General features: G+C 43.2%; 1 protein-coding gene and 1 long non-coding RNA gene across 22 annotated transcripts in view; one reads left to right on the top strand and one right to left on the bottom strand.

Moving 5' to 3' along the window:
* Positions 1 to 2960: 2960 nt before the first annotated feature.
* On the bottom strand, positions 2961 to 4708 carry LOC137157121 (uncharacterized). Its single transcript, XR_010921002.1, has 2 exons — positions 4530 to 4708; positions 2961 to 3926 (listed from the first exon to the last, which is right to left on the bottom strand). It is a non-coding gene; the product is annotated as an uncharacterized lncRNA (long non-coding RNA).
* Positions 3844 to 27932, top strand: part of NCOA3 (nuclear receptor coactivator 3) — a 152570-nt gene continuing 128481 nt past the window's right edge. For 18 of the 21 annotated variants that reach the window (XM_067554294.1, XM_067554287.1, XM_067554293.1 and 15 more), the window contains exon 1: positions 3844 to 4016. The gene's annotated coding sequence lies outside the window, so the exon portion shown is untranslated. Of the gene's footprint in view, positions 4017 to 25926; positions 26149 to 27932 lie in introns of all 21 variants that reach the window. The other 3 variants (XM_067554283.1, XM_067554282.1, XM_067554281.1) reach the window with 1 other exon arrangement.

Raw genomic sequence — 27932 nt, 5'->3', positions numbered from 1 at the left:
AGAGTTTACAATTTAAGCAGAAAAGACAGCGGCAACATGAAAGCAAACTATCAAAAGGTATACATTGTGCTGCTTACTTACATTTTGATTTCCTCCAGAACTCTCCCTTACCCAATTTTGAACACCCCATAGAAACAGTTAATTGTAAAGAGAGTCAATGAGAGAATGCATGCGTTACCTGGGGAAACAGTCTATCAGATAATGCATGTATACAATTACTGAAAGTGTGTAAAGACCTTGTGACCTGCTTTCCTCACAGTCCCTGTGGGCAGCTGAAGCAAGGACAGCCCATTTTCTTGCATTTGATGGCTTTAAATATACAAAATTTGAGTAACTTTATCCATAAATCATTGAAAAACCACCTTGATTTTCTTTAGTAATTACTTTTACACATCCTTGTACCTCCTGAAAAGTAGTTAAGGTGGGGGCTCTACTTAACATTATGGTAGTGGAAGGTACTTCAAATGACACACTCCTTAATTCACCTGGCTGCAGAAAGCCTGAACCTGTTTCTGAAAGAGATGTCTCTAACACACTTGAGGGGGCAATTTGGCTGGTATTCTCAAACTAATTCTGTAGCTTCATCAAGTAATACAGAGACACAAAGGTGTTTTCCTTGACATTTATATTTGCAGTATACATTACGCCCAGGAATATATGCCTACAAACATACATACATTCCTTAATCAGAACATATAAGCAATTGAGGATTAAAGATGCATAGAGTTAATTCCCATCTCTGAATCTAAAGCAATCTATAAGGTGTGGATGGACTACTACATTTACATGCAGCCTCTCTGTCTTCCATGGAGCTCCATGTAGGTGCAAGTCTGCTCATATGTTGTAAATTGATTAACATACTTTAAGATTGATTAACATATGTAAATACTAAAGTATTTATTAACCTCAACAGTGAAAGTCTCTAAAATACAACTACAATGTAGTTACATTGCACTTTGAATTCTCAATATCTCTATAGCATCTGAATTATCTTCAACCAGAATGTGAATTCAAAACATTATGCAGATTTGCTATATAAATTAGTTATAGTCTAGTACGGGGTCAGCAACCTTTGGGAAGGGGCATGCCAAGTCTTCCCCGATTCCCTCCCACGTGCCGTGGGCCCAGTGCCCTGGCCAGTGACTTACAGGGGTGGCCAGGGCCTGGGGGCCATTATTTGTATTTGCACCTGCCCTGTCAATGGCAGCAGGGGTGTGTGTGTCTGCGGGCCTATTTCCTGTTCTTCCCCTTTCCCTCCCGTCATCGTTGGCAGTGGGGGTCTGCGGGCCCGTTTCCTGCTCTCCTCCCGCTGCGGGGATGGCAGGTACAACAGCAGGGGCATACCAAGGGGGCCAGCTGAGCCCTCCTCTGAGGAGCCGCCCACCACTGACATCCCTGATGGCTCTTAGACGGGGAGCGGGACTGAGAGGGGCAGATGCCCGCAGGCCCTCTGGCAGCAGGAGGAAGGCTGCCTGGCCCCTGCACACCTAGGGTCCCTGCAGCTCCCTCGATATGCCCAGCATGGGGGCAGAGGACGGGTCAGGAGGCTGAGGGGCCGGGTTGGCACACCACTGGCCTTGGGGTCGGAAGTGGGAGTGGCTGCCACATGGCACTGTGCTGCTTGGGGCCAGGAGTGGCGTGGCTCCAGCTGGGGCGCACCCTGTGTGCCCATGTGTGAGAGGGGCAGGACCGGAAAGGGGGAGTGGCCACCACTTGGCGCTGTGCTGCTGGGAGTGGCGCTGTGTGCCGCTCAAAATCATTGTGCGCCACCTTTGAAATGCATGCCACAGGTTGCCGACCCCTGCTCTAGTAGGTCATACTACAGTAAGGCTTCTTACCTTTATAGTATTGGCAAATGGATGTAGCCTCATCAAAAGTGTATAAATCTTTCAACATTTAGACCTATTTTAAAAAAATTATTAGTGATTTTGGATATTTCTGGGTTTCCAGCCTGAGACAATTTAAATTGATCTGAATTCCAGCGGCTGGGTGCTGAGCCCTTTCCACTGTTGTCATTGAAAGACTAGATTTATCACAGGTAGCTACTTTTCAGTAGTTAAATAGAATTGTTTAACTAGAATCATCTAAGTGTTATAAAAATTTCAATTTGAATTTTTTTTTTTAAATTAGACAAATGGTTTATTATTAACTTACCTTGGTATAAATGTAGTAGTTTTCTCCTTCCTGACATATTTATAATATTTCACTTGTAGATCTACCATGCACATTGTAGAAGGCTTATCTTCAAGTACAAGATGCATATAATTTCAATATCCTGAACTACCAAAATATAAATATACAAGATTGTGTCTGTCTATGCCTAGAAATGGAACATAAGTTTGGTAATAGAAAGAAGTAGGATTTAACTTACATGTCATGAGTTATCTAAGAGAAATAGCATAAATTGTTCCAATATTAATTACAATAATAATTGTGATTTCTGTAGCTGCATTTAAGAAAGTTGGTTTTCCTTTCCCTTACATATACACAGTCCTAATTATCCATGCTTTTTAACCTTTTGAGTATAGTTTTTGACATTTTTTCACAGATAAGGGAGTACAAGTGCCATGCCTTAATCTCAAACAAGAAACTGCTAAGGAAGAAATAACAGGGCAGATCACCTGCCCTTATATCAATTTTTCATGTCAATATCTGCATAGTGTGTGTGGGAATACCTTAACATGTATCCTAAATGACTGAGATATGGCAGATCTGGATCTTGTACTAAACGGTACAACATGATTGGAGTTGCACATCAAATCACTTAGCATAAAAACGAGATGGTGGCGGCTGCTTTTCTTCCCCGTGAAGCTGTCCAGAGTCTCTGCTATAATCCTTCACGCAGCAAGGGGCAGCCCCTGATAAACCACCACGCCTATGACTTACTTCAAGAGAAGCGAAGGCCACTTGCAAAGCCCTCCTCCCGCAGCGCTGTGTGAGACTCATCACTTTTCAATAGGACGACCTCTAAAGCTGCTTAGTTGTTTGTTTGAAACGACAGCTTCAGATCTGTAGAAACAGTTGGTTAGCCCCCTCCCACCTTCAATCCCTTGACCTCAGGGTAAAGCCCGCCAGGGCTGAGCGGCTTTGTTCGGCTCCAACCTTACTACCACGTACGCACCTGTTTAACGCTGTTAGCTGTTCCTGCGAGTCGTGGGGCCGCCCACAACACGAGCGCGCTGGTAGGGTAGGGGCCTTCCCGGGCAGTTGAGCCCTTTGTGGACGTCAAGCGGGCCAGACTCCTACTTACACAGACACCGACGCGAGCCTGAAGAGACCGACAAAAGCTAGTTGCTTGACAAAGGCGCCTCCTGTCATCACAGGACGGGGTTCGCTGCGCAGCTGGGCCCTCCCACACCACTCCCCCAGCAACCTGGACGGGGTCAGAGGAGGCGAGCGCCTCAGCCCCTCTGCCGCTAGACAGCCCGGTTCCGGCGCCTCTCGCCCTGTTTCCTTTGGGAGGGCTGCCTGGGCTCTGTGCTGGGGGTTGAAGAGAGTGCCAAGCTCCTGCTGGGGGAAAGGGCTCACACAACTCTGCTCCCTGGGGAATTACAACGTCTCTGCGCTACCCGCGTTGTTATTTAACTCTTCTCCCTCCCTCCCTCGACCCTGCCTCAACCAGGAAGTAGGTCGGAACTTGGAAGTCGGAAATAGAATTTTTTTTTTTAAAAAAAACCAACCCATCAGGGCCATTGGTTGACAGGCGGCCGCGGAGGCCACTGGGAAATGTAGTTCAAAGGGGGGGGTGGCTCGGCGGAGGACTACAGGTCCCAGGATGCACCGCGCCGAGGTGGGGGCAGGATCGCGTCAGGACTACAGGTCCCAGTTGTATCCCGCGCGGGTCGGCACTACACGTCCCATGATGTCCCGCGCTGACCGGGCTGACTCCGGCTGTGGCTGGCGGCGGTTCTCGGAGAGGTTGGTTCCTATTTAAACCCAGGCAGGGAGGAAAATGGCGGCGAAGAGCTGAGTGTGGGGGACGCGGAGAGGCTAGCGAGCTCTGGTCCTCTTTTCCGGTGAGTAGGATTTTGGGGAGTCACAGCAGGGGCGGGGCAGTCGAGCCCGAGCTCTTTCTCTCCTGTTCCTAGTTCTGGGTGGTGGTGGGAGGGATACTTCTTGAGGGGAAGTGTGGGGCTGGGGTCTGAGTGGCGTCCCTAGCCCCTGTGCTGGCCGTGCCTCCTTTGGCGGCAGGGGTGGGGTGGAGTGCGCTCCGTGTTTGCGGGCGGGGTGGTGGTGAAGGATTGCTAAACGTGCGGGTCCGAGCGCTCTCTTTCCCTTCTCTTGCCAGGAGAAGTTTGAGGGGGGTAGGGGTGTGTGGCTGAGGGGGCGCTCCCTGAGTCCGCAGTAGAGGCTGTGGGGTGCGGAGATGAAAGCGCTGCCCATGTCCCTGGTCAGGTACACGCCCAGGCCTGGCGATTTGGGTGGAGGTCCCTCAGGCGACAGCCGAAGCAACGGGACTGCTGGGGGATTCAGTCTCTTCTTCCCCTTCCCCCCCCCCCGTCTCCGTTGAGTGGGAGCCAGTAAAGTACCTGGGGTAAACTGGGATGAATGGGGGGTCGTCTAGATGTGAGATCATCTCAAAGCCCTTGTTGTTTTGGTAAGTTTCAAGCGTTGCTTCTAGTCGTAGTCTCTCCCTCCGGTAACAGTGACATGGATGGGAGGGATTGTCAGTCTGAGGTGATTTCCATGTCTCTCTTGTCGTCTTCTGCCTCATCATAACCACGGTGAGTGCAGAGTGTGTGGTGTTGGTGGGGAGATGGAGGTAAGGCAAGAACCAGCTTCCGGTGTCGTGAGTAACAGTGTAATGATTGGAAGGCTAAGTGGGGGAGGGGTTTGGTGCTAGTGTGCTTGAATCTGTGGGGTGTTGTCTGAGGCTGAAATAATTCTAGTGCTCTCTTCAGTCTGTGCTTGCTTTAGTCTTAAACTTTATCTTGTTGCTGCTTTTCATTGTGGTGCGAGCTTCTGCTTCTCAAAGGTTCTTATAGCTTTTAAAGCAATTTTTTTGTCCATTCAGATGGCTCTTCCTTCCCTTTCAAACTATTAGAAGGAAGTTCAATTTTATGCATTAATACTTTTGTCTAAAAGTATTAACTTGTAGAAAGAAAATGGTGTCCTGGCTGAAACTGAAGTGGCTCTCTAAAATGGACAAGTGTTAGTTCAATATTTTGTATGACCAGACAGTTTGTCTATAGTACTTTTCATCCCAAAAAAACTTCAAAGAAAATTTTAAAAATTTGTTATAGCCTACTTAACATTAATATGTACATTAATATTAATATGTACTTAATATTGATGGTGTGTGCTGTACATGACACACTTCATTCTGGCCTTTTTTGGTACTGCAGATAGCCACAATGTAAGATATATTATATAACGTTTAGAGAGCACCCCTCCAAAAAAAAGAAGAAAAATACTAGAAAGTGTCTGATACAACCAGTACAGTCTGATGATGGATTGTTGATTTGTCATTTTAGCTTCTGAGTGCCATTCAACTCCTTATTACTGTAGTTTAATGTTTGATGTAAATACCAGCACCTTTTCTGCAGTATTATGAGGTTAGATGAGAGTTTTGGTAGACTCAAAAACAATTCCCTCCCCTTCCCCCCCCAAAAAAACCAAACAAACAAACAACCCTCAACCACCACACCTGAGTCTGCTAAAAGAGAATAAGCAAACTACTTAGCATAAATGCTAAAGTGTTGCTTCCAGCCTTGCTTTATTTTAAAGTCTATATTTTAATTTTTTAATAGATGGCTATAATACATGCTGCCTGTGGATATATTAATTTGGAAGTTTGTGTTGTTGGCTAATGTTTTCAGTGCATATCACTTATCTGGCACCTACCATACAGCTAAGACGAAATTCAGAATCTGAAGAGGAAGGAAAGCTTGCCCACAATATAATATTATTTCTTTTAGACTTCTATGCCTTTTTACAGTCATGCTGAACTAGAGGAGAACTTTACAAGACAAACCATAATTTTACTTATCTTTGTGTTACTGCTGTATGAGAGAACAAAGTGACTGACTTCAGCAAAGGAAGCCACCCTGGCTATATAAATTGTTTGTGTGTAAGATGAGACATCAGTTCATAATGTGTAAGATGAAATAAAATACTATTGTCTGACATTGGAGGTTGCTTCAGGTTCTGCATTTAAGTGAACAGTAATCTAAGATGTTACGATTGCAAAATATCCTGCATCACACATTGTGTTGAATTGATATAAGCTGCATGAGAAATTACATTGCAGAGAATTAAAAAAAAAAAAAAAAAAAAAAAAAGACAAAGGCTTTAGGAGGGAAATGGCTTAAACTGGAAAAATACTGGGGAAGCATTTACAAGAGAATGGAAGGGAGACTACTTAAAGTTCATTTCTGGGAAAAATGCTAATTAATAGGACCCTCCTGTTCTCCCCCCCCACTTCTTTTTTTGGTGTGCACTTTTTAAATCTACTGATAATTTCAACTTGAATAGTGTATTGAATAGTGCAATCCTGAGACTTATCATTGCATGTTAAATTTCCAATTTCATCTGATACATCAAATGTCTGCTATAGATATTACAAATAACTAAGCAAAAGTGCATTGAAGGACTTTTTTCCTGTCCATTTGCTAAGTGGAAAAAACTTGGAGAGAACTGTATAAGCTATTTTGTTTAATTTAAAATGTAAGAATATTTCAAGAATGGATTTTTTTTACTTTGCCCATTTTCAATCTGATTTTTAAAAAATGACCAAAATCAAATGTACTTGATTCCAAATTAACTGGTGTAGCGTTAAAAATAATTTCTTAAAGAGATACTTCAATATTAAATGTGTAGAATGACTACTGATAATTTTAATATTCTTGACATTTCACAATGCTGAAGAGCACATTTCATGCTTCTTGATATGTATACTAAATTCAGGAAACCTTCTGTAAGGAACTATCATACTGGTTAATCACTAACAACTTTTTTGTGACACCATTCTCACTAACTTGCACAGCATTCCCCTTCTGTAAAGCCTATTTATCTGACACTAAGACAATCCATTATTGGTACTCTTAGAGAATATCACTTTAAGCACAGGTAGTGACATGACTTAACACTTCCACTGGTCTTAAATATTAGTTTGTAAAAGTGTTAGCCTTCTTTAAGAGCTCGAAAACAAAATTCAAACCTTGCTCTGAAAATGTTTAATATTTTTAATCTGTTAAACAATTATTTGGGTTCAGAGTTGGTCTAGATCATGAGAAAGGAGTTGTACTAAACAAGCTTCCTGTGGGCATTTGGCTACATGGCAAAACTACCACACAGTTTAGACCTGACTTATCAGAGGCATTCTTGAGGTCAAGGACTGGAAAAGCATAGGGCAAAACTAAAGCGTTGCTGGTATGCCTAAAGTCAGATTGACCAGTTTCTTTTTGCTTGCAAGTTGGACCTTGTTCTTTTGGCTTGCAAGTTGATCAGCTCTTGTTGTCAGGCAGAATACTGAATTATAACCTAAAAGTGGAGCAGCTAGGCTGAAGGGGCAAAGTGTACAGGTACCAAAAAAGCACCCTTGGCAGCTATGACTTACCAGTAACGTAATCCAGTTTCTTGGTGAGAAACTGAATCAAGAATAAATCTTAAAATTGGGGGGGGGAGGCACATTCCAGAAGTGCATTGACAAGGCATCTATAAAATCACACTAAGATGCTGTGGTTGGCTCATGTGAAGGAATAACAAATATAATTTAAATTGTTCAACAGGAAAGGAACTGTCTTGTCTTGTGTTGCCGTGTTTGAAAGTGAGACTGCACTTAACATGCATGAAGCTATGTGAAGTGTACATACCAAAACCATCAATAAAATTAACTTTAAATCTTTATTTCCCCTGTTTCTTGGGTAACTGCAAACTAACATTTTCCATTTGGAACTAAAGGGGATGGAGAGGTGACATTATGCCACTTCCCCTTCTCTGCCCTGCCAGTTCTGAGAGCAGTAACTCTATCTTGTGCTGGCTGGAACTGACTTTTTGGAACTGTCATTCTGACCTAGAATGTTGAGTGCAGTACATTCTTCCCATGCCCTTTTTCTATCCCAACACCTTCTCCAGGTGACGTAAGATTGGATATGCTGTTATTTTGTCACGGATTGTGGTACAGATGAGTTACTTTGTTTTGAAACTCTGGCTTCTAGACCAGAAAAATAAATGTATTCAGTGTTTTAAGAAACCAACTTCCTTTTATATTTAGGCTGTTGTGTGCTTATCAACCTCTCTATGGCTCAGTTACGCCCTCTAGAAGGGAGACAGAGCTCCATGTTTGGTGGGTTATACACTTTGGTGGCCAGAGTGTTCTTGGTGATCTGATGGTTAAAATGCGGTGCTCTTGTTGCTGTATACCCACCCAGCATGTCATTTTAGAAATGGTGGCCCATATGCAGATTTGGTCTGGGTTCATATCTGAAGCTTGGAACAAACTTCCCCCACATAGGGAATCTGTAATTCCTATTGCTGACAATCCACGCCAGTGATGTTGCATTACACAGCATTAATAGAAAACAATTTTTATGTAGTGAAGACAAGGCTAATGACTGATGCAGGAAGCTAAGGCAGTTCTTTAACATAAAATGAGATGGTGTGGTCCTTTCTCTGTAGTAGGCAGAGTAGATGGCTGTAATGGTTTGACATTTGTGGCATGGAGACTTCTTTGTAGTACATGTGAGAGCTCAGTAAGAGCGTTTCTTCAGCAACTAGAGGAGTCCTGTAGTTTGTTTTATGTGGTCTAGTAAAGCTTGTCAAGGACTTCATGCTGCATGAGGTGTAAATTTAGTTAGGAAGTGGCTAATTTGTTTTGCTGGAAAATACACATCTCGTATTAAATAGTTTGGTTAATGTTCTTTTTTTTTTTTTTTTTTTTTTTTTTTGGTGGGGTTTTTTTTCCCCGAACCACTCTTGTCTGGATTTGAGGATTGCTATGGTAATATTGCTCCTGTACTGAATGTTAGCAGATATTAATGCTGTCTTGCTGGTCAGTTTCCTGTCTAAAGCTTGCATTTGATGTGGAGTCAGGTATTTTCTTAGTGCAGTGAGTTAACTTTGTAAATAAACAAGTTCTGTTTCCTTGAAGGAGGGTGGTAAGTGACATTCAAGCAACTTCTTTTGGCAGAAGCCTTGGGTAAAACCTTTCACCAGTTTGTTGCTATTTAGACTTTCTGATGGATCAGAATTTTTTGGATCTGGAGGATGTAGCAACATCAAATTTACTCCTTATTGAAGCTTCCTTTCCTTTGGTAGAATTATTTTTGTGGATAATGTTAAGGACTTGCTGGTCCAATAAAACAGCCCTGCAAACTTTATGTAGAAACCTACTATCTTGACTAAATATCCAATAGAACAATTACAGTAGAACCTCAGCAACCTCATTGGAACTGGAAGTACGCAATCAGGCAGCAGCAGAAAGCAAGTATAGTAGTGTATTAATGTAAACTACTAAAAAAAGGAGAGCAGCAGTTTTCTTCTGCATAGTAAAATTTCAAAGTCAATTGATCTTAATACAATACCGTATTAAGTTAATGTTCGGTTGTCATCTTCCATTCCTGAGGTGTTCTTAAATTCTGAGGTTCTACTGTAAATTATTTTCCTTGCTGTTGCATGTCTATATGTGTTTCTCCATTTTTTTTTTTTAATCTTCCCATATCTTTGAATAATCTTTTCACTATTCTGTGGCAGTCTGCTTGTCTCTGCTGAGGCCATGTCTATGAAGGGGCACTCAGGAAAGTTAAGATGAGTTTGGCATCTTAATCTCTCTTGTGGGTGCTCTAATTTAGAAATGAAGTGGTCTTGGTTTGCTGTGGTTTAAGAGGCTTAATGTGCTTTAACTTAGGGCTTGTCTATGTTTAAAATGCTGCAGCTGCACTGCTGCAACTGTGCTGAATAGCACTTTAGTGGAGACACTGCCTACATCAACAGGAGGGATTCTCCCATCAGTGTCCGTAATACACCTTCCTGAGAGGCAGTAGCTAGGTCGATGAGCGAATTATCCTATCAGCCTACTACTGTCTACATCAGCGATTAGGTTGGTTTAATAGCATTTAATTTCAAATGCTGCAGCAGCATAGCTGTGCTGCTGTAGTACTTCAGTGAAGGAACTACCTAAGCTGATGGGAGGGATGTATTGCAATTAAACTGACCTAACTCCCGGTGTAGACAGCACTAGGTGGATGAGAATTTTCCTGTTGACCTAGCCACGGCCTCTCAGGAAGGTGAAGTACTTATGCTGATGGGAGAATCCCTCCCATCAGCTTAAGTAATGTCTTAATTGAAGTATTACAGTAGCTCAGCTGCACCGCTGCAGCGTGTTAAATGGAGACAAGCCCATACTGTAGATCAGGCCTTAGTGCATTAACATCACACCTTTTAGTTGGTTTGTCTTAACTTTCATGAGTGTCCCCATTTAGACATGACTTGTGCTTGCCCTTCTTTGATTTCAGACAGCACTGCATTGGTTTAACCTATGTTTGCATGTGGAAGAATCTTTGCAGCCATAAGTCTGAAAAATTACTTTTTTTTTTTTTTTTTTTTTTTTTTTTTTTTTAAATGAAACCATACCTTCTTAGAAGAGGTTGTCTGAGTAAAATTACTTACCCCGAGCAGTGAGTTTTTTTTTTGTTTTTTTTTCCCAGCCTTGTGGTAAAACATATTCCATTGTCTAGGTTGACTTTTTTCATTATGGCTTGCTTCTAAAGCTTATTAGAAGGGGCGTAAGTGGCAATGGATAGTGTCTACAAAATATAGAATATTGTCCATTTGTGGAGAAATCTAACTTAAACTTAAAATATTTCAGTACTTCAAAACATCTATTTTTTTTAAATACTGGATATTTTTAGATTTTAAACTTTTGTCTTGTGTTTGAAGCCTTTAGGGTTCACATGCTCAAGCTTGTTTCTGCAACTGAGGGTTAGAATTTGTTTTAATAAAAGCTGACCTTCTTAGATGTTTCCAGCAGCTCTTTTAAGACAAACACCAAACTGACACTTAAATTTAATATTGCCAGCTCTCATGATTTTATCATGCAATAGTTTCGCTGCTCTAAACTTGCACAAATTGCACAAGACATTCCATCTCATTAAGAAGTCCTTGTAATGGGATACTTTTCCTCCTTAAGTGAAAAGCCTTGCTGCCTCTTGAGTCTCAGGGAATTCTGAGAGTGGTTAGTGAACACTAGGGATTGTCACTGGATATGGTGACTTCCAAAGTGACTTGTTAAAACTTTTTTTAAGTAGTTTGTCCATGAAGAAGGGAAAATCTGAGAGGGAATTTCAAGGTAGTTCAAGCACTGTTCTGAAAGTTCACCAATCATAAGAATATTGAAAACTGAGCTCTGAAGGTTTCTAAAAATGTGAATCCAAGTAAAAATTGCAGAGGTGTTCTCTGCATTGTCTGTGTCTGTAATTGTTGATATGTTACTTTCTCCATGTGTTCCTGATATACCTAGGATGGATATTGTTCTAAGTTGGACTTTGTAGTTATGGTAACTTAGTTATTTATATACAGAATGAATACTTAAATATACCACTGAAAACAAACACAATTCTAAGAATAATAGCTAAGTAGTAGGCAGGAAGCTTGCAGTTGTACTGTGGTGCTTGTTAGTCCTCCATTTTACAGATCTGAGACTAGTAATATAAACAAGTATAGAAACTATCAGGAAGGTGGGCAGCACTACGGCCATTAGTATCAGGTTGTCATTGTTTTTAATTCTACTTAAGTAGAATGTAAAGCATAAAACTATCCACCATAGTGAGGTGGTGGATATCTATTCATAGGCTACTGGAAACAAATAATTTTAACTAAGTGAAATTGACAGGCCTGCAAACCCAGTAGTGTTCATTACTACAGGGCCATCATGTAGTATATATTAAATTTTGAAACAATGTGTTCACACTATGACTTCTTCCAGTGTGTATAGACCCAATAAATGGGCTTCCTAAATTTCTTTAATATTGGCATATGTCAAAAGCAGATTATCTTTATATTCTAATTTATATAACTATTTTTAGAAACTATAACTTGAAGGAAAAATTGCCCCAAGAACTACTATTCAATCTCATTGGTTACACACTGATAATGGTGTGAAATCAAGTGCAGCTTCCAGTGCTGATTCAGCATGAAAGCCTGGTGACAAGATGGCTTGTGAACTGATTTGATGGAAGTACATCAATCAACTTTTTTGTTTAACTTTTATGATTGCCAGGGTTGGTCACATGACACTGTATCTCCCTAATGCTATTTCTGCCTCAATTACTAAGCTAATGAGGATTTGAGAAAATACTGGTAATTCTTTTTGGAAGGCTTGTGTTGATAGAGACAAATCATTTATTTAATGATTGCAGAAATGTAGGCAATTTCAGTAAAGAGTACAATATTAATATTAAAAAAATTAAAATTGAGAATGTACACACCCCAAAGTAATGATGTTGCTATGCATCATTTTTAATAAATAGCCTTATCACTGTAGAGGAAGTAATCTTAAATTAGATAACAATGGGAAAACTCTGCCCTCATCAGTATTTGAAACCTCCCACTGTAATTGGTGGTAAACAGTTGATAGTTAAGTCTTCTCCTTCCATAGGTGGTGGTATGTGTAGGTCGCAGAGGACAAATCATATTGCACACTTACTTAACTCTCTCCAGATTTCAAAGGAAACATGTAGACAAACAATTGTCAGGGATGGTGTAGGTGAATGTGGTCCTGCCTCAGTATAGGTGGTTGGACTAGATCATCATCATTATCATAGCTTATGGCTCCAAAACTGCAGCCAAGACCTGGTGGTGTCACTCACCTCAACATCTTGAACTCTTAAGGAGTTATTTGACAGGGGCACTGCATCAAACATTCAAGTGTTTACTTCTACTTTGAGTGATTGCTCATATCCATTCCAATATAGATGAGTGCGCGCCAGCGTGCACTGGTTCCTGGAACTTTTTTCCCCTTAACAAGCCCTGTAGGGTCGACTTAGGCATCCCCCTGGAGTGCCGTGTTCATGCCGCGGTATATGAGGCACTGCTGACCCTGCAGGCCCTCAGTTCCTTCTTTCTGCCCCTGACGGTTACTGGAACGTCTGCCTGTTGCTCTCTAGCAAGTAGCCTCCCCATTTTGAACTTTATCTCGTTATTGTAGTTTAATTAGCGTTAAGTATAGTTGTGAGTCAGGGGTGGCCACCCCAAGTCTCTTTGCATGCTCTCTTTGCCCTCTTTGCTCTGAAATTGACAAGCAGAGGTGGAGGGGAAAGTGAAATTGACCGATCAGTGGCAATTGTCTGTGGAGGGGAAAGTGAAATTTACAAGCTGCCACCGAAATTGACCAATTACCAGGAATTGTCAGGGGAGGGTAAGAGGAGGGGAGCTTGTCAATTGAGAAGTGAAATTGACAAGCTGCCACTGAAAATGAGGGATCAGTGTGAATTGTTGGTGGAGGGTAAAGAAAATGTGGCTCTTAGCATTATCAACAGCTATTTTTTGGCTCTTTGTCTCTGACTGGTTGGCCACCCCTATTGTGAGTTAAGTATAGTAGTTAGTGTTAGGGGCTTAAGGTTGGCTCATGCTTGACACAACTGAGTTTAAGTCCTGCGCCGCTTGCGGCAAATCCTTTCCAGTGAGTGACCCTCACAACCACTGCCTCTGCTGTCTGGGAGAGCAGCATAGAAAGGATAAATGCAGGGCCTTCAAGCTGCGCACACAGAAAGAATGAGACATGTGCTTGAAGGCTATCCTGATGGAGTCCGCGCTCCATCCGGACTCTGAACCAGCATGTTCTCCTGCAGCATCGAGCATCACCTTGGTGTGGAGTGCTGCGCCGGCGCCAGTGTTGACCCGTTGCCAGTCTCCGGTGTTTAAGGGAAAGAAGTGCCAGGGCTCCGAGCACCAAGACTCCCCCGCACCGCTGGCATGGCGTGGGCGGAGTCAGGAGATGCACCAGCCACAGGCCGTTGAGTTTACTCCGGCACCTGCATCTCCACGCAGGGAGCCTCACCTGATTGCTGGTGGTGGGGGAGCACCCCTGCAAGGGCCGTTGATGCCAGAGGCATTCCATGCGGCATGTGCCCTCATGGCCATGCCCACGCCTCTGTCCCCCCCCTCGCCCCTCCTTCGGCCGAGGGTGCAGGGACCAGTGTCTTGGGGTAAACCGCGGTGGGTGGCCCTGGTGGGTGGCCAAGACCGCAGTCTGTCTTCCCTCCAGATGGTCAGAGAGGGTGGAGCGTGCGGGCTCCCCTCACAGCTCTGACTCCGGGTCATCGAGCTCCTCCACACCGAGGACAGTCCAGGGCACCGGAGGGTTTGCGCTCGAGGCGATGCCGCTACAGTTCCACCTCATGCGAGATGTGCAGCTCCGGCTCCTGCACCCCGGTTCTGAGTCCTTTAGCACGGCACCAGTCTCGATCCCTGGACCACAGTCCGGTGCAGATCCCAGTGCCGGAGGAAGTGGCACCGACATAGACAAAGCATGCACGACACCGGTCCCAATCCCCGGACCATAGTCCAGTGTGGATCCTGGTGCCGAAGGACTCCGCGCCGGTGGTGCAGACATCGGCCTCGCGCTCATCGGAGTCGACTTGGCACCGCAGAGGCACGGCCGGCACCGCTCCCAATTTCCAAAGGGGAAGCGCTGCCACAAAACCTCAGCACCAAGACGGAGGTCGTACTCCAGCTCATCGAGCCGCCCGCCTCCCTGCTGGCACCGCACACGATGGCACCGGTGCACCTCGTCTTTGACGTCATCGTGGGGTAGGTCCTTGACGAAGGCAGGCAGGAGCCACAGACGATGCTGGCACTGCTCCAGCAGCTTGGGGTCCTGCACGCACCGCCTGGACGTGCTGCAGCCGGCTCCAATGCTGGCACTGGGATGGCCACAGGGACCGTGGCAGTGGCCATACTGAGGCCTGGGAGGGGGAGGGGGGGCGTAGATGGGGCAGGGCACCACTCTGTCCCGTTGTCAGTGGCTCAACCGGCACCCCCCCACCAAGCCAGCCAGCCAAGGGCCATTCCTTGGAGGAGGAATCGGACCCTGAGGAGGGACCCTCTACTGGGCCCCTCCCACAATCCTCCTCCTCCCCTGACATGACCGGTACAGGGGCTTTGGCCGCCACAGCCAGTCAGGATCATCTGCGGCCTCCCAACAGGGTCCAGCCAAGGGGCCCCACAACAATAAGCGGCAGTTTTGATGGTGCGCCCGAGGGTGGCACCAATACCCTTCGCCTGGATCCACCCCTGCCATTTTCAGAAAGGGCTCAGGCCCTACTACTCCGAGTGGCAAAGGATTACATCAGACTGTTGGGTCCTTGGTGTAGTTCTCAGGGCTATGGCCTTCCCCCTGGAGTCTCCCCCATTCCCCACCCCGTCCCTCTTCAGGGATCCCTCTCACAAGCAACTCCTGTTGCAGGAGGTGAATTCCCTCCTCTTCCTCGGGGCTGTGGAAGCAGTCCTTCCACAGGAAATAGGGAGGGGATTCTACTCCAAGTATTTCCTCATCCCCAAGGCAAAGGGGGGCCTGAGACCCATATTAGATCTTCGCCGTCTGAACAAGTTCATCAGACGTCTCAAGTTCTGTATGGTTTCCCTAGCCTCCATCATTCCCGCACTGGATCCAGGGGCCTGGTATGCCGCCCTCAATCTAAAGGATGCGTATTTTCATATCTCCATCCTTCCCAGACACACAGGCGCTTCCTCTGATTTATGGTAGCTGGCTGCCACTACCAGTTCTTGGCCCTGCCCTTTGGCCTCTCATCTGCCCCTAGGGTTTTCACAAAATGTATGGCAGTGGTGGCGGCCCACCTATGCCGCAGAGGGATCCAGATCTTCCCCTACCTGGACTGGCTGATCTGGGGCAGGTCCAGGGCCCACATAAAGAACAGCCTGGAGCTCACCTGTGCGACATGCACCAGACTGGGGCTGCTCATCAACGAGCAGAAGTCCACCCTCACCCCGGTGCAGTGCATAGATTTTATTGGGGCCACCCTGAATGCCACTCAAACCAGAGCCTTCCTCCCACAGCCTCACTTCGAGGCGATGGTCGCCATAATCTATCATCTCCACAGGTCCCCCATGATGATAGCCAGGCAGTGCCTGCAGCTGTTGGGACACATGGCGGCCTGTACGTATGTGGTGAGGCTGGCTCACCTCAAACTAAGGCCTCTCCAGGTGTGGTTAGCCTTGGTATATGCACCAGCCAGGCACTCCTTGAACAGGGTGGTCAAGGTTCCCACACAGGTCCTGACCTCCTTGAACTGATGGAGGACTCCCGGAGAAGTATTGCAAGAGGTTCCATTCCGGGATTTGACCCCATCGGTTACCCTCATTACGGACGCTTCGGACGTGGGGTGGGGGGCCCACATCAGCAGTGACCTGAGCACCGAGGGGCTGTGGTCAGAGGAGGAGAGGAGACTCCATTTCAACATCCAGGAGCTCAGGGCAGTCCACTTGGCCTGCAAGGTATTCCTCAGATTCCTGAGGGGCAGGATGGTGCAGGTCCTCACGGACAACAAGGCAGCCATGTTCTACATGAACAGGCAGTGGGGAGCGTGCTCCTCGGCCCTTTGCCAGGAGGCCATTCCACTTTCGGACTTTGCGGTGAGGCACAACTTTCACCTACCTGCCTTTCACCTCCCTGTGGTCAGGGATGACGAGGCAGACCGCCTCAGCAGGTTGTTTCTACCCCGCCACAACTGGTTGCTACACCCAGAGGTGATAAGTTTTTATCTTCCGCAAGTGGGGGCTTCCCCAACTGGACCTGTTCGTGTTGTCCTGGAACAGGAAGTGCCCGAGGTTCTGCTCGCTCCAGGGTCGCGAGCTGGGCTCCATTTCCGACGCGTTCCTCATAGACTGGAGGGGGACCCTGATGTATGCGTTTTTCCCCCCATTCCGCTGCTGCCCAAAGCCCTCTTGAAGATCAAGAGGGACAAAGTGGACATATTGATCGCCCCAGAACTGGCCAAGACAGCACTGGTTCAGCATGTTGCTGGACCTGTCCATTGCCCCGCCAGTGCTGCTCCCGAGGCATTACGATCTGCTCTTCCAGGACCACGGTCGCCTGCTGCACCCGGACCTGGACTCCCTCCACCTGACAGCATGGAGACTCTCTGGCTGACAGGGAGAGAGAGCCTGCTCGGTGCAGGTCCAACAGGTTCTGCTGGGCAGCAGAAAACCCTCCACTCAGGTGGTGTACCGGACCAAGTGGAAGCGGTTTACCTGTTGGGTGGAGTCCCGGGGCATCCCACTGAGCTGCTCACCTATACAGGTGATCCTGGAGTACCTGCTCCACCTGAAGCTCCAGGGTTTAGCACTGGCCTCCCTAAAGATGCACCTGGCGGCCATCTCGGCCTTCCACCAGCCAATGGAAGGGAGATCATTATTTTCCCACCCCATGTCATTCAGGTTCCTTAAGGGGGTGGAGAGGCTATACCTGCAGGTCAGTGACTCAGTGCCTCCCTGGGACTTGAACCTGGTCCTCGCCACACTGACGGGACCCCCCTTCAAGCCCATGGCTGCATGCCCGCTGCTTGTCCTCTCGTGGAAGGTAGCCTTCCTGGTGGCCATTACATCAGCTAGGAGGATCTCCAAGATAAGAGCTTTGACCTCGGAGCCCCCCTACACCGTCTCTTATAAAGACAAGGTGCGGCTGAGACCCCACCCGGCCTTCCTGCCTAAGGTGGTGTCCCAGTTTCATTATAACCAAGATATCTTCCTCCCCATGTTCTTTCCTAAACTGCATGGTTCAGAGGAGGAGCGGAGATGGCACTTGCTGGATGTGAGACGAGACCTCACCTACCACATCGAGCGGACATAGCCGTTCCTGAAGTCGACACAGCTGTTCGTGGCAGTGGTGGACCGGATGAAAGGCTCACCAGTCTCCACCCAATGCATCTCCGCCTGGATCAGGATCTGCTACGAGTGGGCGAAGGTGCCGCTTTCAGAAGCTGTTTCAACGCACTCAACCAGAGCCCAGGCCTCGGCGGCGGCCTTCCTGGAAAGAGTGCCCCTCCAGGACATCTGCAAGGCAGTGACCTGGTCTTTGGTTCACACCTTCACGTCCCACTACGCCATTGTGCAGCAGGCAAAAGAGGACGCGGGCTTCGGCAGGGCCATGCTGATGAGAGCTGCTTGACGCTGACTCCTACCCACCTCCAAGGTATGGCTATTTAATCACCTATATTGGAATGGATATGAGCGATCACTCAAGGGCGAAAACAGGGTTACTTACCAGTAACTGTTCTTCAAGATGTGTTCTCACATCAATTCCATACCCACCCTCCGTCCCCACTGTCAGAGTCGGCAGAAAGAAGGGACTGAGGGCCTGCAGGGTTGGCGGCACCTCATATACCGCGACGTGAGCGCGGCACTCCAGGGGGCACCTAAGCTGACCCTACGGGGCTTGCTAAGGGGAAAAAAGTTCCGGGAACCAGTGCACGGTGATGCGCACTCACCTATATTGGAATGGATATGAGCAACACATCTTGAAAAACAACAGTTACTGGTAAGTAACCCTGTTTTATGCTTTCCACATTTATACTTGGGCATCAACTTTCACTTGGTCGCATCATCCCCAATCTTGCTTGATTTAGGGTACACTAGTGTTTTCATTTGAGTTCAGTGCCCAGAGGGAATTGTTCTGAAGGGACCAGGTTCTCCGGGATGGATTCTTGTCATTTTGTTACTCTTTAGCTGTCCATGTTGTATTTTGAGGGAAGCTTTTTCAGAGGTTGAAGTTCTTTTTGGACTTTCAGGTGGTGGAATGTGTCCACACAGATGTTTTGGATCATGAACCTGTTCTTGTCTCTCTTTTACAGAATGCATCTTGCCTCACAGATGGTGGAGCAATCCCAGTGAAGTAGTATAGTGACAATGTGGGAGATGATTTCTAAGTCATTGAACTCAGTCTAGTAAGGATCATCACAAGATCAGTTTTGTGTACCTGGCTTGTGTGACAATAATGGGGCACAATACTATGCAACTGAGTAAAACACAAGGCATGATTGGTTGTTCTTTGTTTTGGGGTCAGCTTCCCCTTTTGTATTGGTCAATTTCTGAAGTATACAGTTCCTTGAGTTCACTTTTTTCAGCTTCTTGATGTGCAGTTTGAATGTCAGTGTTCTGTCTAATATGACTGAATGGTACCCCAGATGGTTCCATCCTGTGATATTTGGAGTTTTTGCTTGGACTGGTAGTGTTTTAGATGGAAGTTGCATATGTGTCTTGCTGGAGTTGGCATTCAGGAATGAAGTGCAATAGTACTTTCCAGTTATAATCAGGGAGCCAGTTAGAATGTGCTCAGTGTCTCCAAACCTTTCTGACCATCCGCATAAATGAATCTTTGAATGTTAGAAGATTCTGGTTAACTTGTGTAGACATTAAACAGCCTTGGGGCAATTCATTCAATTGAGTTTTCTCCACAAACTTTTCTGACCATCCATCCTGACAATGAAATATAGATTTCATTGCCATTTCTCAAAATTCCTACTAATATCAATAGAATACACAATAGTTTACTGTTTTAGACTGCGGACAGATTAATGAACACAGCCCCTATAATTTTGCAGGTTTTGAAGCCATCTTCAATATATCTAATTAAGCTTCTACTGGGACACAACATGAATGTCTTAGACAGAAATCGGCTTGGTCATCAGTCAGCTGCCCATCTGCTATTAGTGCTATGCTACTGTTACCTGCTCACATAGCTTGTAGGTTGAGCAGAGTAAAGATATTGGACGGCAGATCTGGCCTGTCTCCACAGCATTGGTTTCTGTATAGTCTTCATGCAAGAATTAAAGAAGTCAAGAAGCCTCTTCTGTGCTCTTATCCCAAAGTGTAATAGTAATTCATTAGATACATGGAGGCAGTTACCTTTCTACATTTCACAGTCTTTATGGTGATTGTCAGGTCTTCAGTGTTGAGTGTTCATTGTGGACTTTGCTGTCTCTAAGGGGTGTATAAAGTTCTGCATGAGTTGTTTTATTCTGAGCTTTGCTTTGTGAGTTACCATTTAGACTAAGTTGTTATGTGACTTGGTGGGGAGAGATTATGGCAATGTACTTGGGCTGTTGTGCATCAGCTTGTGACTGGGGGCCAAGGCTTTTTTGCTGTTATGACGCAGGGTTTGTTTTATTCAGCTCTCTACTGCTCCTTTCCTATCTCTCTCTCTCATAAGCATTTCCCTGAGTCTGATTGACTTGTATTCCTTTGGTGAAAAAACACAGTTCTAAATCTTATACTGGTGGCTTGTCTGTTCTGAAAGTCCTGGTGAATTTCTGGCACCCCTGGGGATGTACTTTTGGGCTTTCTTCCCACACCTGGGGGAGACATTCCTTATAGTCCTTGTGTGTTGGAATAATATTACAGAAGGCTGCATCCAATTCAGAGGTGCTTTCCAATCTTAAGTTTCTATGACTTAAGTAGATGGTGCATTACCTTTGTGTGTTGTGTTCAATATTTTGCATCCTTTCTTTTCTTATTTTTTTTCCCCAATGCATTATATTCACAACACAATGGATTGGCTGGGGGAAATATTGTGGTCTTGCTCTTTTTAATCTGAAGAATTCAAAGACAATAAAAAAGCAAGGATAGCATTATGTAATTTGACTCATTTTGTCAATTGCACTATAACTTTGGGGGTCATAGTACACTACTACATTCAATATAGTGTATTTTGTATAGCTGCTATATACCTACATTCAATAAGGTGTGTTTTTTGTTTACACAGTCTTAATTAAGATCTTACTATCAGTAATATCTGTGAGGAGCGGTCATCAGCTTTTATGCAATTAATGAAGTTGGCAATATAAGGAGATTCTACTTTGTGTGATTTCAGTAACTGGTGTTGACACATAGGTAACAAGTAATTACTATGTTTATGTGCAATTCTTTAACTTTTTTTTTTTTAATTGGCTATTTTATATAATTTAAACGTTCAGTTTGATTAATGGGAGATATGTAAATTGAGCAGCCTAAAATTAGTCGTTAAGTAGGAATGACATTTTTAAAACTTCATTGTTCTTATTAAAGCAAGAAAATCAAAATATAAAAGGAGGAAACATAACATAAAAATCTTCCTGTTTTAGATGCTGGTAATATTGCATGGTGTCTTGTATTGTTATATAGATTTACTCATTTGTAAATCAATGACATACAGCTATTTATGTTATGGCTTGTTTAAAAGCTTTGATTTTTAATTAAAACTCCTCATCTGGAACTGGTTTTTTAAGAACATCAATTAAGTAGAGAGGATTTTATTTTTTTCATTTGGGCTGATATTTATATTTGTTGGCCTGCATCATATTGATAGAGCATAGGTCCAGTCTAAGGGAAATTAAGTCCAAAACAGCTCTTCACAAACAGTGACCCTCTTTTTTATATTTATGAATTTAAGCAATATGCCCTTTTTAAGGGAAAGGAGAACATTCTGGTTGAACTAGAAGACTTTTACTGTATTGAACAGTTTGCTTTATTCAATATTTGGTTTTCTGTTGACAGCTGTACTAATTAGGTGAGCTTCCAAAGATTCTGTATCATATGTACAGCTTGCTGGAAACCATTTGAAACTCCCTTCAAAATATATTGGCTTTATCTGGACTTTAAATGAAATTACTAAATCCCCAATTACTACTCCTCCTCTTCTCTCCCCCCCCCCCCCCCCCCAATGTGGTGGTGGTTATTTCAAAATGGCTATGTAAAACATCTGATATTCTGGTCCAGTTCTCTGGGAATTTATTGCTCTTGGCAATGCTTTTTTCTCAACAAAACTTGTTTAAATTATGGGTTCTATCAAGGCAGAACTCTGGAGCTGGTTGGGCTGTACATTTTGAGAAAAATTGTATAGATCTCTAAAGTAGTGGAAATTCCAAGATTTAAAAAAAAAATAGATTTGAGGTCCTGGTCTAATAACAGCTTTACAGGAAGAGAGATAAGGAAAGGAACTGCAGACATTATGGATAAGTCTGTGAAATTTTCCACTATTTCCTTTGACAATATGCAGGCATGCTTATGCCACTGGTATTTCAGTCAGCTGTTCCACACTCAATAGAATTTCAAGATACTCAGTCAGTGATAAAATGATTAGCCAGTTCTACGAGGAGCAAGGTATAAATACATCTACACTTCTAGTTAACACGAAGTTCCTATTTAACAATGTTCGTATGTAATTACACACACATGTACAAAATGATGGTGGTATTGGATCTGTGTAGAGGGTAAATGCTCATTTTTGAGCTTACTATCCCTTTTTTATTTTCCTTTTGGAATTTAGGTTTTCGATTTGGACTATAATTTAAAACATGAAGGACTTTATATTGCAGAGCTGGAAATCTGATTGGCAGTTACGTAATATGTTCAAGAAAAGAATAAAAATAACCAGGGTGGATAAAAATCAATGTTTGGTTTTTGTTTTGTTTTTTTAATTTAAAAAATTGATTTTTTAATGGGATTTTTAAATTTTTTTTTAAATCAATAAAATACTAAATTTCTGTTTAAAAAATAAGTTACAATTAAGTCTCATCACAAACATGCTAAACCAACACGGTCTCATAAAAATGAACTAATGGCTCTAGTCTGTCCAGCTGAACTACCAGCTCTTGCTTCTTGAAAGTTCTGGGCTTTGAGTTTTTGTTTCTCAGCAGACTAAAGTCACATGTGCAAAGAAAGACATAGGCTGGATAAGATTGTTCTTTGCTTATGGGGTGGTGGAGCTGGACCAAGCAAGGCAGAGGAGTTAGTTAAGACACTGTCTTAAAGGCATCGAGAGAATATTTTTTTCATCGTTTGGTATTCACCCAATGCTGCAAACGTGGCAAAGATGAGAAGATACTTAGAAGAAATGGAAGGATGCTCCTTAATTTATGGCTGCAGTGCCCATTTAATGCATCTTTTAGCCAAAGACTTAAGCACGTCTTCTCGAGGAATAAAAGAAAATGTTGTTGAAGTCGCAAAAGACTTCCGTAACAACCATTCTGCTTCAGCTTCACTGAAGAGAGCAGGAGATTCCAAACGAATCCTCCCTCAAGATGTTGAATGGAATTCTGTGGTTGATTGTTTTGAACAATTTATTAAGAACTGGCCTGTTCTCAAAACTTTGTGCAGAAAACCATGATAAAATAGATGGAAGTATCTCATCCAAAGTATCTAACGTTGGATTAAAGAGGAATGTAGAGGATATTCGCAGTATACTGATGCCTATATCCATAGCTTTAAACTTCAGAGAAATTGTTGCTGCATTGCTGGTACTGTTGAAATTTGGAAGGCACTTCAAGAGACATTGAAGAAAGAAATACCTCACCAGAAAGTTAAACTGCAGGCAATAAAGAAGCAAATGGATCAAGCACCAACTCCACCTCATTTTCTTGTGAACATTCTCGACCCTAGATATAAAGGTAGACGCCTAACTTCTGAAGAAGATGCTGCTGCCATGGCATGGGCATCTCAAAATCACTCCTCAGTTATGCCAGTCATAATACATTTCAGGGCTGGAGCAGAACAATTTAAACAGTACATGTTTACTGATGATGATTTGGACAAAGTCACTCCCCTGAATTGGTGGAAATCCTTAGCCAGGCACCTTGAAACAGAGTTCCTTCAGTTGCTAAGCCAACTTTTCACAGCAGTAGCTTCCTCTTCAGGCACAGAGAACATTTTAATCGTTTGGTATTCTCAAAGCTAAGACATCGATTGGGAATTGAAAAAGCAGGAAAACTCGTATTTCTGTTTCAGTCTACGAATAAAAATGGGAATGGGGAAGATGAGAGCTAGTTGTAGAAGTTTTAAGGATAGTGTACGGTTAGTGTTGTGATGACTTGTCAATAAAATTTGAAAATTAAAAAGTTTAAGGGCAGCTGGCAGCTCAGGAGACCGCTGCAATTGCAAATGTGAAATGTTTATGTATCATTTAAGCTTTAGCTTAATAAAATATAAGTGCTATTATGTTTTGTGTGTGTGATTTAGTTCTCACCATTTCTAATGTGCTGCTGCTGCATCTGCAGCTTGACACAGGTAATGAGTATTATGTACTATTAACTTGATTTTTAAAGATTTAGGAATCTAAAAAATTACACAATATACCCTCCTAGATGTAGTAAAATGCTGTATTGAGTTGTAAATTAACATGTTCTAGTGATCAGATTTTCACCAGTGTGAAGAAGTATCAGTGGGAAACTTGATTTAAATCAATGATTTTCTGTGATTTAAATTGCCTTGATTATTTCAATCCACCCTGAAAGTAACTAGTTTTGAAAAACACTCCTATACTGTTAACTGAATATTTTTTATAGAATATATCCAATTAACTTTTGCAAAATAATTAATGTAGTACACTTCAAACATAATTTTTGTAGTTTGAGATGCAGCAGTGGAAATAAAACATAAATTCAATAGCTTAATATTTGTTTTTTGGTACTTTCAAGCTGTTACTTTCTGTTGGATTTACTCCTCCCCTCCCGGGCACTTCCTAATGTTTTTAAAAGTTCTCTGTATTTGCTACATGCTCTCACTGCTTAAATAGTGAGTGCACCTTGCCTCCTTTCTGGCACTACGGACCTTTCCTATTGAATTTCACATACTCCCCCACCCCCAATTGTTAGCCAATCATTTTGATCTGCTTTAATTTGTATATATTAAACTGTATCTGAATGGTCAATATGAACTGAACTAGGTGTCCTAGCAGCTGTTAAACTCTAAATTCATATAGATACTACTGACCAGAATGATGCAATTAAAAAGAAGAAAAAATGGGAGGCAGGAGGGGTGTAACTACAGAAGCAAAATAAACCCTCAGCCTTCCTAAGAAGCTCTAGCAAACCAGTGGCTTTTGCAGAGTGCCCTGTTGCATTTTTCAGAGGAATAGGCAGTCTGCCCTCTGAGAGGTGCTAAATAATCTGCAGCAAAAATAGATTCACTAGCCCAGAAGGACATAGGTCCAAAGCTCAATTTGTGGCATGAAAGTCTCTCATGGACTGATACCAACTGAAACACCAACAGAGAAGACTTGGCATTCCTTTCCATGTAATCTTACTCTGCATCTGTAGAAGCAGACAGCTGTCCCTGATCTGATCAGTTTTATCTGCAAAATAACAAATTTCCTCTCAATGGGAGGGACTCAGACCAGCTGCTGAGCAAAAAATAGTTTGGATTAACCGGCCTAACAGTGGGTTAATCTGACTGACCCAGAACAAATCTGCTGCCCAACATTTAGTATAGGAAACCAGGGAATTTCCATACTGGATCAGACCTAAGGTCCTTCTGGCTCAGTATCCTGCCTGTGAGTCAGTGGACAGCACAAGAGGCTTCAGAGAATGCCACATTGGGCCTTATCCAGATCTCTAATAAGCTATTTTAAGCACTGTAGCATAAAATTTAATCTTTCACAGTTTGTCAAGAATTACAAGTCTACCTGTTAATATTCCCTCTAAATGTCCAGTTCCTCTTTGAATATTAAATTCTTGGCCTAAATGAGTTTCTACAATTAATTGCATTGTGTGGAAAAATATCTCCTCTTTATCTGATGAACTTCCCGCCTTTTTAAATTTCACTGAATGTCCCTTTGTTTCTTTTCTTGTGAGACAAGAACAGAAGTTCCTAATCCACCTCTGATTTTAAATTACCCAATATCCTTTCTGAAATTGGGTGAGCAGTAATGCACACAATTTTCCAGATGAGGCCACCACATTAATTTGTATAAACAGCATTTTAATATTCTCTAGCATTCGCTATCCTATTCCTTGTATAACCGAATAGCTTTTTCCTTTATTTGACCACAGCTACGCATTGAGCAGAGGTTGCTATTGAGCTGTCTGCAAGAAGGGCAATTTATTCTTTGCTTCTTGTGGAGCCTTAGTAAGATAAATGAACCTTTATTCTGCAATTGATCTGCCTCAGCCCAAGATTTCTGATTGACTTTTGTCTACCCTCTTGTTTAACTTGTCGCAGGATATTTACATGTGACGGTGCCTTGTGAAAACAAAGCCAGAGAAGAGGATGCCTAGGGGCCACCTAGTGGATGATGCATAAACCTCTTGTAATCCACCGAGTCAAGAATAGGCTGTCGGAAGAAACATTCATTTTCTATAAGGCTCTAACAATCTTCTTCCATTAACCTCAAAGAACAAGCTCTGAAAGCTGGTCCCTTGCTCCAACCTCAAAATGCAGGAGGTAATGGTCAGTCCATGACACTTGTCTGGAAGTTATAAGTCTAACTCAAATGCTAGATCCAATATATGGCCAACTGTATAAATTGAGATTGTAACTGCCTGGGAGGGGGCCTGTTGTGGCTAGAAAATATTGAACTTGCTCAGCACTGAAAGTCAAATACAAACTGCATAAGTGGATTAGTGGCAAGAGTAAATTTTTTTTTTTTTTTTTTTTTTTTTTTTTTTGCAATTGATAAAATAAGGTCTGACCATGTCTAGAACAGACTTGTGCTGAGGGCTGAAAAAGCCACAGAGCCAGCGCTGGCAGGCTGAAAGGCTGAGCTGTTGGACTGTTTGGATAGAAGTCATGACACTGGTCATCCAGAGCCAGAGCCCCGGATCCAGTGCAGAAGGGAACCAAGAACCTAATGGTGGACTCATGGGTGGATGACCTAGAAGTGATATCTTTGGAGCAGGAAATGGAAAATTGCTGTCTTGAAATGTTTACTGTAGAAATGGAAAAATGGGTTTGATCACACGGGTTCTGGGGACTATTGCTCACCTGCATGAAGTCATGCTCAAAGTGGGTCTTTGAATTGGATAATGAGAGAGATTGTGCTCTTGGCTAGATGAAGGAGAAACTGAGGTAGGCACACTTGTTATGCTGCATGGGACAAGTATTAGAGGATGTTCTCCAGTTAAACTGTTCTGTTGTACCAGTGGAGTCTATGGTTTATCTGCCAACTCATATTGAAACTACAAAATGCGTTGTCTTCACTAGGATTTTAATATCTTAGTTGCTGTGTGATAACTAATGTGGAAAGAAAACCTCTCTTCCTAGTGAAGACAAGACCCTACAGGTATGTCTTCACTAGGTTTAGCTGATACACTTGTTGGTCTAGACACTCCACATTTGGCTTATCCTAGGGACAAACTTGTGGAGTGTCCAGACTTTCTGTCCCAAGAGTATGCACTCCAAACACTTGTGGTTCAGAGTAGCGTGTACAAATGTGTTGTCTATCTGTTGCTAAATTCTAGTGTAGAAAAGTCCTCAGTGGTTTGTTCATTGAGCTTTTATATTGGAAAAAATCAATTTTGTGAAGTCTAAACTAGCCATCCAAATGCCCACAAAACAGCGTTGACTAGCGAGAAGAGCACAGATATAATATTAACAGGTCTTTCAGTTGCTACAACAATATTTTTATATGTTCTAGTACTTAACCTAGGTGAACACATTGGAGTCAACTATACTAGTTTGCCAAATTCTATTTTAGGAAACAGCATTTTTTGTCCCTCAGGAATTTTTATATGGCTTGTTTTTTTTGCCGTGTAAATATTAGTTAAAAACCCTGCTAAGCTGCTAATTGTGAATTTTGGTACAGCGTTTTCCTCACAAATTAACTTCTAATTACATTTGGGAGTAATACTTTTTCTTTTCACAAGCAAGCTATGTAAATGATTCTGTAAGTGGTTTCTGGTTTTGAGGAAAAAGTTCTTCCTTCCAAAATGATACCAGAAATACTTACTTGATAGCAAATGTAGTGCTGTTGAATACCAGTCTGATTTAAAAAATAAATAAATAAATAAATAAATAAATAAAAAAAAACTTTTCAAGACCTAGCTTTTAAGGTTAGGATATAAAATAGGAAGAGTAAGATGCAAAAACCACTAACTACATTGGATAGCCAAAGATTTCCAAGTTTTAAAGGAATGATGACAATAGTGGTGTTTGATATTGAAGTATATGTTTTGATCTAACTTCAAGGAACAGTTTGCAGCTCTACTGTCAAATCATATTGAGGCTTT

This window comes from Emydura macquarii, unplaced genomic scaffold (genome assembly GCF_026122565.2).
Source record: "Emydura macquarii macquarii isolate MOO-44397 ecotype Brisbane River unplaced genomic scaffold, CSIRO-AGI_Emac_v2 contig_1483, whole genome shotgun sequence".
In the NCBI taxonomy this organism is placed as follows: Eukaryota; Metazoa; Chordata; order Testudines; family Chelidae; genus Emydura; species Emydura macquarii.
The sequence above is the reverse complement of the archived record's forward strand: the minus strand, read 5'-3'. Positions and strand labels throughout refer to the sequence as shown.